This window comes from Eretmochelys imbricata, chromosome 14 (genome assembly GCF_965152235.1).
Source record: "Eretmochelys imbricata isolate rEreImb1 chromosome 14, rEreImb1.hap1, whole genome shotgun sequence".
NCBI classification, from domain to species: domain Eukaryota; kingdom Metazoa; phylum Chordata; order Testudines; family Cheloniidae; genus Eretmochelys; species Eretmochelys imbricata.
The window spans coordinates 25,840,669-25,846,668 of record NC_135585.1 but is presented as its reverse complement, the minus strand read 5'-3'; positions in this window follow the sequence as shown (position 1 = coordinate 25,846,668).

The window sequence follows — 6,000 nt, the reverse complement described above, 5'->3', positions numbered from 1 at the left end:
TCATGGTCCAGAGCAGAGAGATGGCGGAAACGCTCGCCGAGCCCGACAGTCCTCGGAAGGGCTGCTCAGAAAGGCCGTCCTTGTACCTGAGCATGTGTGTGTGGGGCTATCTCGCTTTGCCCACCCGCTTTATGGCGCAGAGCTGTGAGCGATGGCTGAGGCACACGGGTGCCTTATTTTCTTGTGCTCTTTGTTTGAACGCTGCAGTTGGGTTAGTATCTCCAGGACACCCTCCTATCAAAGGTGGAAGCTCTCAGAGCGCGGGGAGAGGACAAGAGCTGTCGGGGAGTGCCAAGATGCTTGTCGCTTGCTGTGAATGGTGTGTGTGTGTGGGTGGGCTCTTTCCCTGCCCTGTAAAACTCCACCAGCCATTTCAGGCTACAGAAAGTGAGATGGGCTGGGGTTGTTTATTGGCTAGTAATTTCCTCTGCCACTGGGTGTTCTGCATCAGAAGGAGGAGCCTCCTTGCTGCAATCCCAGAAGGAGCTGCTGTCCATCTAGGTAACTTTCCAGCGGCAGAAACTGTTGCAATGTTAGGAATGGAAGAGTCATAGCACAGTGCTCCCAGCTGTCTGCAATGCCTCCCTACTAGGGTGACCATACATCCCGTTTTGGCTGGGACAGTCCCTTTTTTAGGCCCGTCCTGACTTCTTTGGCAAAAGTGGGCATTTGTTCCATTTGCTCTTGCCAACTTGACTACTTGGCAAGAGCAAAAGGGACAAATGCCCACTTGTGTCAAAAAACTGGGGTGCAGAGGAACATGCTGGGGCGTGTGTAGCGATGCCAGCCCTGTGCAGGTGGGCAGGCAGGGCTCCAGCGAGCAGTGATGTCAGCCCCGTATGGGGAGGGGGAGGGGGAGGGCAGGGCTTGGGTGATCAACTCAGGCCCCTTGGGGAGGGGGATGGCTTAGGTGAGTGGCTCTAGGCAGCCCTGTGGTAGGAGGGTTGGGGGGTTCTTGGGCCAGCCGTATGTGGAGTCCCATTTCCCCTTTGGGAAACATGGTGACCCTATTCCCTGCAGACACTTGTCTGTCACTGTCAGGAGGTCTCACCCTAAGATAGTGACCACCCTCCCTTCCCCCCAGAGCTGGATGTGGCCCAGCAGAGACCCAGCGTGTTTTGGCTGCTGGTGCAGATAAGGCCCAACGGCGCTAACATGAAGTGTGGTCACCCAGTGACTCCCAGGGAGAGCTTGCAGCAGAGCTCACTTGGTGCATCGTGCTCTGCACACGCTTTGGCTCTGTCCCCCAGCAGTCATGGTTAGTTGTGGCAGAGGAAGAGAAAGGCGCGAGGGGACAAGCACAGCAGGCTTTCTGGTGCAGGAGCTTTGCTGCTTGAGGTAAGGACTACCTGGCATAAGTCCCAGCACCCGCTCTGGCTGGTTAAGGAGAGGTGCTGGTGAGTTTCAGCGAGAGCCCCTGTTTCTTCCTGGGAGCCTGGTGGCTGCCGTAGAGAGCCCTGAGAGTTCTGGATCCTGTAACGGGAAGGGGATGCTCATGGCTCTGGCAGGGGTGTGGTGTTCAGAATAGACAGAGAGGGCTAGTGCCACAAAGGGGACTCAGAGTGAGCACTGCAGTCCCTAATGTTAGGCGCCTCGTCCAGCCCACAGCCCAGCTGAGGTATTCAGCCTCCCTAGACAATGCCTGGGGAGAGTTAGGCACCTACGAATGGGAGCCACAACCCCAGCATGCAGAGTTAGCAGCTGTCTCTGCTCGCCAGGGAAAGGCATTGGAGAAGGGGACTGGATGCAGGGGCTCCCATGTCATAGGCGAGAGCTCTAACCAGAGCCAGTGCTGCGCATCAGCAGACTAAGCAATTGGTTAGGGCCCCAAGCAGCTCAAGAGGCCCCTCTTTGGTATTTATTATCAGTTGTGTGTGTGTGAAAATTATTCCTGCTTTGGGCCCCCAATTGGCTAGCACTGCCTCTGCTAACCACTAGGCTACAGAGCCATTCTCATGCTTGAGCTCCCTCTCTGGGGCCCAATGAGTCTTTCATTAGTTAGCCACAGTGGAGCAGCTTCAACAGGCAAGAATGAGGGGTTCCCCACATCAGAGTACCCCGTAGCTCGGTGGTTAGCGCATATCCCTAGGAGGCAGCAAAGCCCTCTTCAGGCAGAGGAGAGTGTGAACCAGCATTTCCCACATGCCTGGTCTGTGCGCTAACCACTGAGCTACAAGTTACGGGGGAGGTGAGGCTCCGCCTTCTTGCCCCCACCCTCCCAGCTGTTTTGTGGGAGCTCTGGGCCTGCAGCTGGGGTAGGCAGGGGATGCCTAGCTTCTCTCGGATCGTGCAGCGCCAGACGCCTAGCATGAGGCTGCAGTGCACAGGCACAGAGCCAAGGGCTCTGAGAGAGCGTCTTCTGCAAACAGGCACCAAGAGCATTTTGGCGCCTACAGGTTCGGGGGCAGCTGGATGGGGGCTTGGTGAGTCCTAGTGAGGCCTGATCCTGAGATTTAGGTGCCTAAGGCCCATTTTGAATGCAGCCCTACAGTAATTCAGGTCTCCTTGGAAGAGCCAGGCACAGGCAGAAGTCTCAGAGATTGCCTCGGCATCTGCAAGAGAAACTTCTGCTTTTTATTATCAATAATAGTAACAATCCGGATAATTAAAGGATTTATTCTGATTGGCTAATTTATTCACATGAGTAAATGATCATCCAATCAGACCACAGTATTCCAACGTACACCATGATCAGAGAAATGGCACCAGTGCTAACAGACAATCCGTTCTCTAGCTGGGCCTGGGAACGAGCCAGCAGGCTTTGCTGGTTTCATGTGCAAAGCTGTGCCATTCTGCTTGTTCCTGAGAGTCCCGGGAAGCTAGGAGTCTCAGGCAAAGCTGGCAGGCAGGGCTCCCCACTGGTACATTGCTGCAAGCCAGGGGATAACAGAACGCAGCTCGATCTGTCGAGAGAGTCCAGCAGACATTTGACGCAGAAGCTAGTCATGCTGGGTGCCAGAAGCTTAGCTTCTGAGGCTTCCACAACATGCTGGGAAAGCAAAAGCTGTTTGGGCCAGCCTCGAGAGCACCAGCCATTTCATTCTAATGGGACAGTATAACTCACATCTGACCCAGAGATCAGCTTTTCTAAAAGCTCCAAAGCTCTTGCAACCCTCAGACCATGAAAAATGCTTCAATTAGCTTGTTATGAACCTGACAGTGAAAATGTGGAATTTAAATAAATACAGAGCCCTTAAGGCTGAGCCCCTGAGAAGCTCATAGTGAACTGTGTGACACTGCACGCATATTCATCATAGTAATATTATTACAACATTGTTATGGCATAATTATGATGCATTTTGTACAAGATAAGTCATGTCAAGTGTCATTGGAAAAGTTATGATTTGCTGAATATGATTATCCTATTTGTATGCATATATCCTTTTTGTATCTGAGATTATAAATACTGACTATAGAATCAAAGAATATCAGGGTTGGAAGGGACCTCAGGAGGTCATCTAGTCCAATCCCCTGCTCAAAGCAGGACCTAATCCCCAACTAAATCATCCCAGCCAGGGCTTTGTTAAGCCTGACCTTAAAACCTTCTAAGGATGGAGATTCCACCACCTCCCTGGGTAACCCATTCCAGTGCTTCACCCCCTCCTAGTGAAAGAGTTTTTCCTAATATCCAACCTAACCTCCCTCACTGCAACTTGAGACCATTACTCCTTGTTCTATCATCTGCTACCACTGAGAACAGTCTAGATCCATCCTTTTGGAACCCCCTTTCAGGTAATTGAAAGCAGCTATCAAATCCCCCCTCATTCTTCTCTTCTGCAGACTAAATAACCCCAGTTCCCTCAGCCTCTCCTTATAAGTCATGTGTTCACACCCTTCCTGCAGTGTGGGGCCCAAAACTGGACACAGTACTCCAGATGAGGCCTCAGCAATGCCGAATAGAGGGGAATGATCCCGTCCCTTGATCTGCTGGCAATGCTCCTACTTATACAGCCCAAAATGCCGTTAGCCTTCTTGGCAACAAGGGCACACTGTTGACTCATATCCAGCTTCTCATCCACTGTAATATCTAGGTCCTTTTCTGCAGAACTGCTGCCTAGCCGTTCGGTCCCTAGTCTGTAGCGGTGCATGGGATTCTTCTCTCCTAAGTGCAGGACTCTGCACTTGTCCTTGTTGAACCTCATCAGATTTCTTTTGGCCCAAGCCTCTAATTTGTCTAGGTCCCTCTGTATCCTATCCCTACCCTCCAGCGTATCTACCACTCCTCCCAGTTTAGTGTCATCTGCAAACTTGCTGAGGGTGCAATCCATGCCATCCTCCAGATCATTAATGAAGATATTAAACAAAACCTGTACAAAACTATGTATCTGTACTTCAATTGTAGTTACACCTCAGTAATGCCCACTAGACAAGATGCTTTCAGTCTAGATAGCTTTTTGGGAAGGGCCTATTCAGGGCAATGAGCCATTAGGGAAAACAATAAGCCTTCCTGAGAATGCTCCAGATAGCCTGTAAGTAATGGCTGATATGACTCTACAAGGACATAAGACCAGGAAAACATGATTCTGGACTCCACCTTGGGATGGCAGCATTTTTCCACAAACTGGTTTGGGAATCAAGTTTTGAAACAAAGGGCTCCCACCATATGCTAAAGCTATATAAGACAGGGAGTGACATCATCTGTGGTTCTTCACTCTCCACACAAGAAGACACTTGGAAACACTGAGGAACAAAGATTGAACTGGGGGAAGTGCTGGACTCAGGCTAAAGGGATTTATAGTTTGTGTATGAGAGACCTGGGGCTTCCGAGCTGCAATGCAAGTGCAGCTTGTCCCATAAGAATCTGCAGCACGCTTGTCCCATCAGGCCGGGTGAGAATTTGCTAATTCATATTCTATCTTTCTAGTATCTTAGACTTAGTTTGCGTTTTGTTTATTTACTAGGTAATCTGCTTTGCTCTGTTTGCTATCACATATGATCACTTAAAATGACTGCGGACTACGTGGCTCTGGGAAGAAGGATAAAGGAGTTTGAGGCGCAAGTGGTGTTCTCGTCCATCCTCCCTGTGGAAGGAAAAGGCCTGGGTAGGGACTGGCGAATCGTGGAAGTCAACGAATGGCTACGCAGGTGGTGTCAGAGAGAAGGCTTTGGATTCTTTGACCATGGGATGGTGTTCCATGAAGGAGGAGTGCTGGGCAGAGACGGGCTCCACCTTACGAAGAGAGGGAAGAGCATCTTTGCGAGCAGGCTGGCTAACCTAGTGAGGAGGGCTTTAAACTAGGTTCACCGGGGGAAGGAGACCAAAGCCCTGAGGTAAGTGGGAAAGCGGGATACCGGGAGGAAGCAAAGGCAGGAATGTCTGTGAGGGGAGGGCTCCTGCCTCATACTGAGAATGAGGGGCGATCAGCAGGTTATCTCAAGTGCTTATATACAAATGCACAAAGCCTTGGAAACAAGCAGGGAGAACTGGAGGTCCTGGTGATGTCAAGGAATTATGACTTGATTGGAATACAGAGACTTGGTGGGATAACTCACATGACTGGAGTACTGTCATGGATGGTTATAAACTGTTCAGGAAGGACAGGCAGGGCAGAAAAGGTGGGGGAGTAGCACTGTATGTAAGGGAGCAGTATGACTGCTCAGAGCTCCGGTACGAAACTGCAGAAAAACCTGAGTGTCTCTGGATTAAGTTTAGAAGTGAGAGCAACAAGAGTGATGTAGTGGTAGGAGTCTGCTATAGACCACCGGACCAGGGGGATGAGGTGGATGAGGCTTTCTTCCGGCAGCTCGCAGAAGCTACTAGATCGCACGCCCTGCTTCTCATGGGTGACTTTAATTTTCCTGATATCTGCTGGGAGAGCAATACAGCGGTGCATAGACAATCCAGGAAGTTTTTGGAAAGCGTAGGGGACAATTTCCTGGTGCAAGTGCTAGAGGAGCCAACTAGGGGGGGAGCTTTTCTTGACCTGCTGCTCACAAACCGGGAAGAATTAGTGGGGGAAGCAAAAGTGGATGGGAATCTGGGAGGCAGTGACCATGAGT